This window comes from Schistocerca serialis, chromosome 5 (genome assembly GCF_023864345.2).
Source record: "Schistocerca serialis cubense isolate TAMUIC-IGC-003099 chromosome 5, iqSchSeri2.2, whole genome shotgun sequence".
Classification (NCBI taxonomy): domain Eukaryota; kingdom Metazoa; phylum Arthropoda; class Insecta; order Orthoptera; family Acrididae; genus Schistocerca; species Schistocerca serialis.
This window is the reverse complement of record NC_064642.1, coordinates 531578978-531593868: the sequence shown is the minus strand read 5'-3', so window position 1 is coordinate 531593868 and position 14891 is coordinate 531578978. Positions and strand designations below refer to the sequence as shown.

Genomic DNA, 14891 nt, shown 5'->3' with positions numbered 1-14891 from the left:
GTTGGTATTAAGAGGCATACCGCGGTCTAAATACTTACGAGCTGTACAATACTTCGTTTCTTCATTCTGGTCACACTGGCTGAAACAGTCGGTAAATTTCGGGGTGGACAAATAGGCATACGAGAATGAGTCCTTCAGGAGCCGGGTACGACCCTATTGTTTGGAATGCTTTATTACTAGCCTAGAGACATTTACATCGATCACTTTCTCCCACGACGTTAGACAGACCTACACTGCTTTACGAAAACTGAGTAAGTTTAGCCAACGGAACTAATTCTTCAAAGACATCATAGACATTTCTTCTTTAAGATTTACTATATGTTGTCTCTACTGCAGATTAATTCGCACGTTTTGGCCTTTCTAACATTGTCAGTGCCCAAGCGATTAAAATCAGTCCCATAAAGATTACTGAGTACACCATTTCGCAATGATGCAACGGTTCTACAAAGCAGTCCTCCACAATCCTTAACAATTTCTACAGATCAGAATCAAGTGATGGACAAAACATTCAGAAATCCCCTTCTTGATCTCACAAAGAATTTTAGCTAATTTAATGTGTCGGGAAGAAATAATTACAGTAAATGGTTCAAATGGCTCTGAGCACTATGGGACTTAACATCTATGGTCATCAGTCCCCTAGAACTTAGAACTACTTAAACCTAACTAACCTAAGGACAGCACACAACACACAGTCATCACGAGGCAGAGAAAATCCCTGATCCCGCCGGGAATCAAACCCGGGCGCGGGAAGCGAGAACGCTACAATTACAGTAACAAAAATGCCTGTTATCGTAGGAACTAGTAAATTAATTGTGTGCACTGTCCAAGGGATCGAAAATCTTTCGGCATATTTAACGTCACACTGAAGTTTCTCCATACAGTGCTTGAAGCAGTTGCTGTTATGAATTCACTGGTCAACAAGTTTGATCTGCACGAAATCCTATGAACGTTTACAGACGATGGCGATACCTGCGATGATGGATGTGCGCAAGAACTTCGGAATTTATGCGGTACTGATTGAATATGACACATTCAGAAGCTGGAACACACCCCTCAGTGTTTTGCCTGGCAGCACACAGTGGACTGGTGCTTGTTACATATGTAATTGGATACAGACTTAGTGTGGGGATATATTATGACCAACTGCAAAACAGAAGCACAGTGGGCGTGAGGTTGTGGGAACTGACTGCTAACAGTTACTCACTACCAATTGACGTGTCAGTTATATAGCAGTGTCTCGTAGAACACTGACTACATTTAATTACAGAAATTTCCTACAGATGCGAATTATGTTCTTAGTATAGCAACGCGCACAAAAACCTGTAACGACTGTTTAGGCACCTGTAATTCACTCTATCAAATTATTTCGTATCGATTATACATGTGTCATGCCGTCCACTTAAATATATAAAAAAAACGTTCTTATTTTTCCTGCTAACTTCCGGAAAATAAAGCAGCGTGAAAACTAATCGTCTCTAAAACGGTAAGGAAATTTAGGGAATTACAAATTGTGTTTAAAACAAGACACTTTCAGTCATTTGCTCATTTGGATGGGTTTGCATTCTGACCGCCCAAGGAGGAAACTTCCGCCGGCAAAATACACCCATCTGTAGACTGACCACGTTTGCTGCCGACAACCAACCCGACAAGATTTGCAGGACGCGAACAGCCAGGTAAGCAGCACAAGACAAAATCAAACAAACATTTACACTCATTCGCAAAGCCGTAATCTGCAGAGCATTTTCCACAATCCTAGCGTTAAGTGAAATACTGATAACTGTGAAACCATACTTCGACTTAAATACGTAGTGTAAATCACACACGTAGCTCCAGAATGAAATTTCACTCCGCAGCGGAGTGTGCGCTGATACGAAACTTAGGTCGTGAGTCATGCTTGGGTAGCTCAGTCGGTAGAGCACTTGCCCACGTAAGTCAAAGGTCCGGAATTCCGGTCTCTTCCCAGCACACAGTTTTAATCTGCCAGGAAGTTTCACACATACACATTTCAAAAAAAGTTTTGCGTCACCCCTGTTCCCAGAACTCCTGAAGATAGACGTTGACTGTGGATATTGTGCCACAGACACGGTCCCTTTGACTGTTCAGAGATGTCACTGAACACGCCCAAAGATGTAAACAACCATGCATGAGCAGCGCCTATTAGACGGAGGGCGTCCGACAGCCAATTAGTTCCAGTCATTCCACCAGGAAGGAAGTACACGGATGTGTTGTCTGTAGTTCAACCATTCCTAGGCGGTCAATACCGCGGTTCGATCGCGTCCGCAATGCTACTTTGTGCCAGGAAGGGCTCTCAACAAGAGAAATATCCAGGCGTCTCGGAGTGAACCAAAGCGATGTTGTTCGGACATGGAGGAGATACAGAGAGACAAGCGCTGTCGATGACACGCCTCGCTCAGGCCGCCCAAGGGCTACTACTGCAGTCGATGACCGCTACCTACGGATTATGACTCGGTGGAACCCTGACAGCAACGCCACCATGTTGAATAATGCTTCTCGTGCAGCCACAGGACGTCGTGTTAGGACTCAAATTGTGCGCAATAGGTTGCTTGATGCGCAACTTCCCTCCCGACGTTCTTGGCGAGGTCCATCTTTGCAGCCATCAGCGACACCACGCAGCGCGATACAGATGGGCCCAACAACATGCCGAATGAACCGCTCAGGATTGACATCTTTGCCGATGATTGTGGCGTATGCCTTCAACCAGACAATCTTCTGAGACGTGTCTGGAGGCAACCCGGTCAGCCTGAACGCATTAGAGACACTGTGCAGCGAGTGCAACAAGGGTGACATTATGTAGGGCCTAAGTACGCATCTGGTGGTCATGGAAGGCACCGTAACGGCTGTACGATACGCGAATGCCATCCTCCGATCGACGGTGCAACCATATCGGCAGCATATTGGCGAGGCAGTCGTCTTCATGAACGACAATTCGCGCACATCTTGTGAATGACGACATCGCTCGAGTAGGGTGGCCAGCATGTTCTCCAGACAAACTCTATCGAATATGCCTGCGATAGATTGAAAAGGGCTGTTTATGGAAGACATGATCCACAAACCACTCTTAGGGATCCACGCCGAATCGCCGTTGAGAAGCGGGACAATCTGGACCAACAGTGTTTTGATGAACTTGTGGATAGTATGCCACGACCCTACTGGATATTAGAGGTACCGGTGTGTACAGCAGTCTGGGCCACCACCTCTGACGGTCTCGCTGCATGGTGGTACAACACGCAATGTGTGGTTTGCATGAATAAAAGGGCGGAAATGTTTATGTTGATGTCTATTCCCATTTTCTGCACAGGTTCCGCAAGCCCCGGAACCGAGGTGATGAATTTTTTTTGACGTGTGTATCTGTCAGATTTGTGGACGAATGCTTTTCAAATCTTAAATTGCTGTTTCTTGAAAGGTTTGGCAACGGAGTGTTCTGACTACTGATGACAAATTACTTTTATGATTAACGTATTTTATAGCATTTGTTGTTATAATCGAACGCATTTGGGGCACATTAAATGTGCGGGAACCCTGGAGCCGTATCTGCTTTCCATCGATATTACGGCCCTGTTTTGCTGATCGAAGTATTATCGAACAGACTGACGAGAGTGTGGTTAAGTAACAATTCTCCGTGAGAGAGCGTCTTGGTCGCCACCCGCGCTGCACGCAGCCCAGCAGCATACAAAACCTGTGCCGCAGTGGGAGGCGTGGCGGCGATTCAGGACAGGCTGTGGACGCCGTGCGCCGAGCCGGCGGCCAGCCTTGAGTCCGCTGAAAGTGAGCTGCGCTGGCCCAGGTAGCAGGCCGGCACCCCGCCAGGTAGGTTACAAGGCGACCGGCTGCCGACGCGGCTCTTGCCTGCCGCGCATCCGGTTCTCAGTGTCTTACGAGAGTCACTGGTGAGCACTCGTCTGCATCCCTACTCTGCAAACCACAACTGCATGGCAGAGGATACATCCCACTGTACCGGTGATTTGGGTTTTTTCCGTTCGATCCACATCAGGAGCGCGGGAAAAACTGCCCCCGCGCAAGCTGCAATTAATCTCATCTTCCCGAAAGGCAAAGGTCCCGAGTTCGAGTCTCGGTCCGACACACAGTTTTAATCTGCCACGAAGTTTCATATCAGCGCACACTCCGCTGCAGAGTGAAAATATCATTCTGGAAACATTCCCCAGGCTGTGGCTAAGCCATGTCTCCGCAGTATCCTTTCTTTCAGGAGTGCTAGTTCTGCGAGGTTCGCAGGAGAGCTTCTGTAAAGTTTGGAAGGTAGGAGACGAGGTACTGGCAGAAGTAAAGTGGTGAGGACGGGGCGTGAGTCGTGCTTCGGTAGCTCAGTTGGTAGAGCACTTGCCCGCGAAAGGCAAAGGTCCAAAGTTCGAGTCTCGGTCCAGCACACAGTTTTAATCTGCCAGGACGTTTCTTAATCTTCTTCTCACGATCCCAATGGGAGCGATACGCAAGGTTTGTACACTGGTGTCCAAATTAAAGCAAAAAACGGTGATTTTAGAAGCTTGTATTTGTTTTGTCACCAAATAGTACACACAGGTGATATTGGAGTAGAAACAACGTAAAGAATACATAACGTAAACAACTGCAACATGCATACAGGTGGACAATGTTTTTTCGTTTTTTCGAACTTCACGGATTTGCACACACATGCTGACAACTGGCCAATGTTATCACAATGAGGTGTGGCCCCCTCTGGCAGCAATACAGACATGACAAAGGGGAAGGGAGGGGGTGGGGGGAGGGTTGGCATGCTAAGAATCATGTTATCAATCTCATGTTGAGGCAATAACGCCAGTTCCTCCTGCAGAACTGCTCGCAGGTCTTTGAGACTGGTTGGTGAAGCCGACGTGATGCAACCCTGTGCATCCCAGTCATGCTATACGGGAGCCTAATCGGTAGAGCAACCAGGCCAAGCCACGGGTGCAAATAGCTTGCGTTTCCAAGAAAACATAAGCACCTGTGCTGTACGAAGTCGAGCCCACAGCACCTCTCAACAACCGCACATCAGGTCCTAAGACCGGTTGGCGACATTTTTCTCCGCCCGTTTAGGTCCACTCTCCATTTTTGTTATCCTTCCTTCTGGTTTTAAACGCTCAACAACTGACAGAAAACCGCATTCTCCCTGTGTTTCGGAATGAAATCTTACGTCCCGGTCAAGGCGTTCTTTATTTCAACAAGATTTAAGGTCGTCGTCTGAAGATTCGCCCAGGCCATTATCACTGATAAATATCTGCAACGGTTATTCTTATTTTCAAACTAGTCCAGAAATATCAGGACATCGCCGATAAAACAAAGACTCTCAGTCAAGTGTTTCCTACATTCCGCCTAAGGTATCTTTTTTTCCCCTTGGTCTCCTCTTCGTCCTCTGGCATTATGCCAATATGCTACACGGATACAGAATTTGAATGTTAATGACAGCCAATTTTTAATATCAGATGTCTCACTTAACTGTGAATCTCATAGAATGTCATACGAACACAATCTGCAAACGCCTTTCACGCCTATGTTGTATCAAAAATATTCGTTTGCAGAAACCTTGCGAAACGCAACTTACCCACGAAAGACGAAAATGGTATTTTACAACAGTGAACTCTTGGGGTAGACTCCGCACGACAGGTATTCATTATCACGTACAGGTTTAGCGTATAGTTAAATGGTTCAACTGACTCTGAGCACTATGGGACTTAACATCTGAGGTCATCAGTCCTCTAGACTTAGAACTACTTAAACCTAACGAACCTAAGGACATCACACACAGCCATGCTCGAGGCAGGATAACCTGCGACCGTAGCGGTCACGCGGTTCCAGACTGAAGCGCCTAGAACCGCTCGGTCATACCAGCCAGCAGCGTGTAGTCAAATGACAGTAGGGGAACACGTGTTTCCGCCGACTTTTCGCAGTATGACCATTACAGGGAAAATTATAAATTAGTGCTCACACGTGTGTTAATCAACAGTCGTTCTTTCAGTATATCCTTTGAGTGTAAAAGAAGGAATGAGGTAAATCATTACGTTGTCAGAAGTATTCTCCGCTTGGAGTTTACAAGTGGACATCTACAGTGAAATTAACAATTGAAGTGTAACTCAAGGTCCAGTCCAAGGTTGCACATTCACTAATGTGTAACAGATATACATCGGAAAATAACTGAGATTTCAGCGACTGATAATACGCACATGTGACCCATTTCAAATGTGTCTGAATTACTTAAGTTTTCTTTTTTTTTTTTAAGTAGGAATAGCCAGATCACTTGAGTGCTAAGCCTTGAGAGTACACTTCAGGGCTTATCAGGTAATTACGCACTGCCGTCATTCAAGAAGTTTTTAAAGCTGTCCCTCCCGTATCTAAAATGCACATCCCATTCGGGTCTGCCGTCAAATATATGCAGCAATTAGGCTATTTTCGGAAGAGATAACATGCATATACCAGGTATCTTCTCACTCAAAACTGGATGGCACATAATAGTTTCAGCACATTGATATCTGAACCAGGAATTCCTTAACGTCAATTTAGGGCGCTGATACACGCGATTTTCATCTGAGTTTCCGTATCAAAGCCATTTCTAGTTCAGCTTTCAAACATGACTTTTAGACATATTAATAACTTCAATGACAAGAAATATGCTACTGTAACACAAGTAAATGTTGGCTGATAGTAGAAGTTTCGGTATCAGTATACGGCTCTCACATTTAGATCTGGCTTCTGCAATAAGCGTTGCACGGTCTTAGATTGTCGTGTATTCCTAGTTTTTGCACGTAACACTTGTTCTCCAAACTCTGTAATCAGGATTTCGCGGGGAGTATACATCTACCTTCAACTGTTAGCTTCTCGCGTGGGTTAAGTAACGCTGTGACAGACCAATGATGCTGTCCTTTTCTTTTTTTATACGTTCAGTATTCCCTGGCAGTTGTTTTTAACGTGGGTCCCGTGCACCTTAGCACTAATGTAGAATGGATCGCACTACTGTTTTGTAAGCTGTCGTAAGGGTTTATTCATTAGTAAATTATGTTATTTTACGAATAGGACTGTGGTTAATATGTATGTATTCTCCCAGTAACCTACCAATGAAACTAAGTTTACTAAGTGATTTACATACGACGCAGCCTTATTTCATACCATAAACTCTCAAACTGTTACATCCTGGTATTTGTATGAGTTGACTGGTTCTAATTATTCCAAACTGATACTGTGATCACAGAATATCCTGCATTTTGTGAAATGCATATTTTTACATTATGAATAACAACATTTTATGGCTTAGCAATATAGTTCATTTACGAGCCGCCTCACCCCCTCCCCCGTTTTCATTGTTGTTGTATCTGTACTGTACCGTAATATTTTGTTTTGTGGCAGCTGTACACTTTTTCGAGGACGCTCTGCAATCTAAAGAAATGGTCCAAAAGCCATCTACATTCCAGAGGCCCCGACTGTAATGAACCCACCTTACTGGTTTTTTTCTCATATTGATGTTTTTCCTTTTCTCAACCCCAGAGCTGACAGAACTTACCTTCGGTCACAACGGTTTACGGGAACACTTCCTAGTGAAACAGACATGTGATTTTTAAGCTCCTCAAGTGTGGACCAGTTGTGAAACGTCGCTCTTTAACACGAAACATGAAGACAGAGGTTGACTGCTTAATTACAGACTGTGACAACAAATCTACTTTGCATTAGTTCAAAAGTAGGAGTGGAAATTTAGACGTGTCGTAATGCCGTTACACAGTTACAGTGTACCGCTAACAGTACGTTTAACAAGCAATTACCGTAATTCAAGAACAGCAATCTTCTTACAATAAATGCAATTACCAAAAAGATCATGAACGAAATGATCTAAGTGTGCTATCACTATCTGTTTGCTCAGATGTATCTCAGTACAAGGGCAGCAGACGAAGGTGGTATCAATTCCATCTGTCATCAGATAGAACACGAGTACCACGATATATGGCATATTAACTGTGCAAAAAACAGCTCAACCAAAAACTAAGTAACCTGACAGATGATATCCTTTTTTAGTAGACTGTAGGTCGATCTCTGAGGAGAGAGCTAGCGATTTATGGTCACTAAGATGCCAGCGCTGATAAGAACTACCGACGGTATTTATTTTTATTTCAGTGCACAAGTGATACAGTTTATCAGCTAAACCATTATAATTTCTTTCGTCACGATGTTGGCGTTTAATAATAAATATCTGCCATCTATTAACTAAATAGATCTTAAACTACAGTGTTATTTTCCCCTGCGTTGCTATTAAAAAGAGAAGCACGATTTCTCTAAATTTCTAGAGAAATTTGAATGAAACTGAATATTGAAGAAAACGTGTTTGCCATGAGTATCATCAATCATTTCACAGTGAACCTTACAGTGGCAGCCGTAAGCGCTGTTCTAGAAGTTGTTGTTAGATTAAAAGTGTGCACGGGACAAAGAAGCGAACCTGAATTTTGCCCTTATGTGTCTTATTTTTATTAGCTTAAAATTTTTATCTGTTCAAAGAACTGGGCAACTTCGGCAACGAAAACTGATCGTCTTTGAGCGACAAACCCGAACTTTTGCTACATAAATAACTTCTGTGATGAATTTGGTTTGTTATCCGGAATCTACGCCAAGGGAAAAAATTTCAATATCTAACTTTTTTTTACAAAATCACTTTCACTATACAGTCAAGAAATCTTGAACCATTTTTATATTATCTCTGCTGAATTAATGTCGAGTTCTTTTGTAGCTCCCACTCTGGAGTGTGTGTATCGGAATGACAGTGATCGATACTTGTTTCAAGCATTTGCTCAGTGGGTCCATACTTTCGACAGAGAACAGTCGTGGTGGTACCCAAAAATTGAACGCGGGACCCTCACTTAAAGCACCCGTGCTTAGGATCAATCTTCACTACAGGTTTAATGAATAATCTGATTAAACATAATTATTTCGCTCTTCTGTAAGTCCGCAGCGTTATGCTGTCATGTAACAGTCCTCCTTACTAGTCAGAATCCTATCCTGTAATAATCAGTGGTGGTGACGAGCAATATACACTGCATAAAGTAACTACCGTTTACAATAATTCTGACATATTTGAATCAGAAGAGATATGTCTGAGCCAGAGAAATGGGTTCGTTTGACCTTTATACTGACGAGAAAGAGTAAACTTAATATCAATTTAAATTTATTTCTGCAGCAGGCAATGGGTCTTAACTTCAGGTGGAATCAGCCAAAATCTGCGTACAACAATTTAGTTTCACGTCTAGAATTGTGTCACTATCCTGTCGTAGTATCTGAAAGCAGAAAGCACACCAAATTGTTGTATGTGAAGCTAAAATATTTCTTAACTATGTAACCGATTCTTGTGAATTTCTAGCACGCTCCTAATATATGGACTCCAAATGATGTAACTGTAATAGTTCTATACATTAAATGTATTCACAGTTGTGAATATGGAACGGCAGTGAAAATTTGTGCCGGACCGGGACTCGAACGCAGATTTCCCGCTTATCGCGAGCGGTCACCTTTCCATTAGGCTTTCTGAGCACGTTTCACGGACAGACTTCAACTTCCATTTGTCATGAACGAAGGGAACTAGGAGTTCTCCGTGACCTCGATTTTAGCATAATTTTCAGCCTCAGTATACGGCTCTTGCATTGCATCTGCACTATGCATTGTGCATTCCTAGATTATTGTATATTCCTAGTTTTCGCAAGTAACATTGATCCCTAGACTTCGTAATCAGGCTTACGTAGGCAAGTTTACATCAGTCTTCACCAGTCAGATTCTCACGTGGGTTAAATAATGCTGTCACCAACTACGCTGCCTTTTTTTTAATTCGTTCAACACTACCTGCCCGTTCTGTTTGGTGTGTGTCCCATACGGTTCAGCTGTAATCTAGAATGGATTTCACTAGTGTTTTGTTAGTCTTCTTTGTATGTATTTTCCTGTTAACCTTCCAATGAAAATACACTGACGCGCCAAAGAAACTGGTGCAGGCATGCGTATTCGTCTACAGATAGATGTAAACGGGTAGAATACGGCGTTGCGGTCAGCAACGCCTATGGAAAACAAGTGTCTGGCACAGTTGTTAGATCGGTTACTACTGCTACGAAGGCAGTTTATCAGGATTTGAGTTTGCACGTGGTGTTATAGTCGGCGCACGAGCGATGGGACAGCATGTCCAAGGTAGCGATGAAATCGTGATATTCCTGTACGACCATTTTACGATTGTACCGGAAATGTCAGGAATCCGGTAAAACATCAGACATCCGACATCTGTGCAGCCGGAAAAAGATCTCGCAAAAACGGGACCAACGACGACTGAAGAGAAACGTTCAACGTGACGGGAGTCAGATTTCAGTTCTGGGCCATCACCAAGTGTCAGCGTGCGAACCACTGAACCATCATCGATATGAGATCTCTGAGCCGAAGGCCCACTCGTGTACCCTTGGTGGCTGCACAACACAAAGCTTTACGCCTTGCCTGAGTCCGTCAACATCGACATTGGACTGTCGATGACGAGGTATGTTGCCTGGTCGAACAAGTCTCGTTTCTAATTGAATCGATCTGATCGACGTGCACGGGTATGGAGACAACCTCATGAATCCATGGACCCTGCATGTCAACATGGGACTGTTCAAGCTGGTTGAGGCTCTGTAATGGTGTGGGGTGTGTGGAGCTGGAGTGGTATGGAACCTCTGATACGTCCAGATACGGCTTTGACTTGTGACTTAAGTCTGATCACCTATATCCATTCGTGTCCATTGTGCATTCTGACGGATTTGGGCAATTTCAGCAGTACAATGCGAGACCCCACACGTCCTGAATTGCTACAGAGTGGTTCCAGGAACAGTCATCTGAGTTTAAACACTTCCGCTGGCCACCAGACTTCTCAGGCATGAACAATATCGAGCAGATCTGGGATGCCTTACAACGTGCTCTTCAGGAAAGATCTCCACCCCCCTCAAACTCTCACGGATTTGTGGACAGCCCTGCTGGACTGATGGTGACAGTTCCCTCCTGCATTAGTTCAGACAATAGTGGAGTCCATGAAACGTCGTGTGGCGGCACTTCTGCATGCTCACAGGGGCCCTACACGATATTAGGCAGGTGTACCACATTCTGTGGCTCTTCGGAATGTGTTTGCTAACTGTTTTAAATACGATTGAGCCTAATGTCATAACATACGCTCACAAATTGTTACAGTTATTTCTACGAGTTGACGGATTAAGATTATTACACACTGATATTTTGATCACAATACTACCCTCATTTTGTGAAGAGCGCAGTTTGAAATTTCTGAACCTCTGAAGTATGTGACCAATCTTTACAACACTTTGAAATCTTATCAACATCTGAATCATATTTGTGCAGCTATGTAAAGTCCAAATGATGCAACCGTAATATTTTAGATTGCAAATCGGTGAATGAAGCAGCCGGTTACAGACACGTGTGCATTTCAGTTGTATCACTCGATTATGTTAGCACCGAAGCCCCGACTACATTTTTTACACGTAGTTACTGCGTACGCAGGAATTCCGCTGCAGATCTGCTGGCTTGCCACTTTGTCGATTGTGTTACTGATTGCGCACGGCGCAGCAAAATTTCCACCGGGTCGAATTTCGGTAGGAGATCGGAGGGGCGCCAGAGTGATTCGCAGACGTTAGCACGGCGCGTGGCGGAGTTAGCGCTGTCGCGTCAGCACCGCCACAGAACACTCGCTACGCAGCCGCAATTAGCAGGCCTGGGGCCCACCAGCTTCCGCCATGTTTGCTGTAGGCCACACAAGCTTTTCTTAACTGCGTCTCCTCTCTGCCAAACCGACTGCTCTCTCTTCCCTCAGAAATATAGCTGTCGACTGTTGCACCCCACTGACACAGCCGAGTCTACGACTGAACTGTTACACTCTTTGTCTACGCCCCAACCTACAGACAAACTGATCTGCATCAGTGACTGGTTCGAAGACGAAAGTAATGGGAAGTAGCAGCAGCAGAAACGGGAACAGCGTTACAGGATTGATGGTTATGAAGTAGATGAAGTTAAGGAATTCTATTAACTAGGCAGCAAAAAACCAATGGCGGATGGAGCAGAGGACATCAAAAGGGCAATAAGGGCATTTTTGGCCGAGGCAAGTCTACTAATATCAAACGTAGGCCATGATTTGAGGATGAAATTTCTGGGAATGTATTTAATTTTTTTTATTTTACGCGTCTAGTTCCGTGTCAGTACATGAAATTACAACATAAAAGTAGTAACAGATAAAATGTTCCTGAACCTGAAAAAAAAAGGACAAGCCGTAAGTTAAAAGTAAACGCTACCAACAATATAACACAGGAATCAGCTTAATTTTTCAAGCAACTTCTCAACGGAATAGAAGGAGTGACCCATGAGGAACCTCTTCAGCTTCGATCTGAAAGTGGGTGAATTACTACTAGGATTTTTGAATTCTTGTGGTACCTTATTGAAAATGGAGGAAGCGGTATACTACACCTTTCTGCACAAGAGGCAAGGAAGTGCGATCGAAAATTCAGATTGGATTTCTGCCTAATACTGACTGAGTGAAAAAGCTGCTTATTCTTGAGAATAAACTAATATTGTTAACAAGAAATGACAGTAAGGAAATTATAGAGAGAGAGAGAGAGAGAGAGAGAGAGAGAGAGAGAGAGAGAGAGGGGGGGGGGGGCAGTGTCAGAATACCCAGACTAGTTAACAGGGGTCGACAAGAGGTTCGCGTACTTACACTATTTATTGTTCAAACTTCCCGTTTCTGAGCCAAAAATATTCTTTGAGTATTCTTTGAGAATGGGAAGGGTTACCCCAAAATATAATACCATACGACATAAGGGAATGAAAATAAGCAAAGTAAAATAGTTTGCGTGTCGAACTACCGCTCACTTCAGATACCTTTCGAACAGTAAAAATGGCAGCATTAAGTCTTTGAAGGTGGTCTTCCTACGACAGTTTCCTATCTACGTGAACACTTAGAAATTTGAACAGTTCAGTTTCACTAATCATATGCCCATTCTGTGAAACTGAAATGTCGGGTTTTGTCGAATTGTATGTTAGAAACTGTAAAACCTGAGTCTTACTATGATTTAGTGTTAGTTTATTTTCTACACGCCGTGGACTTATGTCATGAACTGCACTATTCGAAACAGAATCAATGTTGCACACAACAGCCTTTACTACCGAGCTAGGGTCATCAGAAAATCTGTAATACAAGAGGGCGTATTTATATAAATAAGGAGCAAGAGTCTGGAGCACAGTATTGTATGATAGTGAAACATGTACTGTGAGAAAACAGGAAGAGAATTTAAGCATTTGAGATGTGGTGCTACAGAAGAATGTTGGAAATTAGGTGCATTGGTAACGCAAGGAATGAGGAGGTTCTGCACAAAATCGGAGAGGAAAGGGATATGTGGAAAACATGGACAGGGAGAAGGGACAGGGTAATAGGACATCTGTTTGGACTTCAGGGAATGACCTCCAGCGTACTGGAGGGAGCTGTATAGGGGAAGAATGGTAGAGGAAGACAGAGATTGGAATACATCCAGCAAATAATAGAGGACGTAGGTTGCAAGTGCAACTCTGAGATGAAGAGGTTAGCACAGGAGAGGAATTCGTGGCGGGCCGCATCAAACAAATCAGAAGGATGATGACTGAAAATCCATTAACAATTTGACTGCTTTGCGGTATCTTAAATGAGGATCGCCTAATCTTCGGAGAAGTTGTAGGAAGTAGGGTTCATGAACAAAAGTCGATAACGAAATTACTCAACATCAGATTCAAAAGCAATATGGAATCATATTATGTTGTGACTCTTAAAAAAACATACGAAATCAAAATGAAGTATTGATATTAATTACGTGCGATATTGATTGACATCGTTAAGGGAACAAAGAACAAAATCAGTTTCCTCATATGAAAAACTCATATTTTCATATTAACAACAGAAACAGCCCCATTGACTCTGCACCCATGATGCGGAAATAACCAAATAAATGCCAGCTGCTGAGAGTGCGGACTCATAAGAAACTAACACCACATGCTTAATAAAAATATTTAAACTTTAAAGCCAACACGGAACGACAGCCAGGAATCGAATGATAAAGAACGTCAAGTTCTCTGTTCTCAACGCAGGCTCTATTCGAGGGGCGACAGCATGCTTATAGACAGTGACGAACGTAAAAGAGCCCCTAAGTATGAAAATAGAGGGTTATGCTCCAGAAGTTCCCTGATATAGTGTGCAAATACGCGTGAACTGTTGATCAGGTTGGAACTGAGTGAACGGTCATATATTATTGGCCGACGTACTAAACAGTGTTTAGAAGGGGGCTCAATACGCAGGATTCGACGAATAGAAATACTGTGAAATACTGTTGAGATGTGTTAATTTTTCACATTCGTAGTAATGAGAAGTTCAGAGTCTTGTTGACATCGATACTGAAGAGATACTTGCTAATTCTTGAGTGGATCCTTTGAGACTAGGGCCGCACATAAGGGAAATCCCATCTTAAGGGAACGGCGTGCGTGGCATTGAAACCAACCCAGAATGCCAGCAACACGAGGCAAAGTGTTCTGCTGGAACTCCACAGTAACACGGGATTTCCTGGAATCCGTGTGCTTACACGAGAACCTCTCAGCCAAGATTCAACAATTTGTTTTGCCCGTTTTGTTAAGAAATAAATGCAACTGAACTGACAGGATCGTGAACTCACTATACCAGTCATGTGACAACACAGTCATTGCTAATTGTTTTGTTTCACCATTAAAGTTAAATAAGAATAGGAGCTGATACAGTTCTCAGATTTTTAATTGTTTTAAGATTTTATCTTATGAGCGATCAAACGCTTATCTTGCTTCCTCGTCATACACTTGTCGGTAAACGTCAATTACTTGCTGTT

At 43.4% G+C, this 14891-nt stretch overlaps 1 protein-coding gene across 3 annotated transcripts in view; it reads right to left on the bottom strand.

Annotated features, from left to right (window-relative positions):
* The window catches only part of LOC126482401 (very low-density lipoprotein receptor), a 623117-nt gene that overhangs the window by 463915 nt on the left and 144311 nt on the right, over positions 1–14891 (bottom strand). The window lies entirely within an intron of this gene.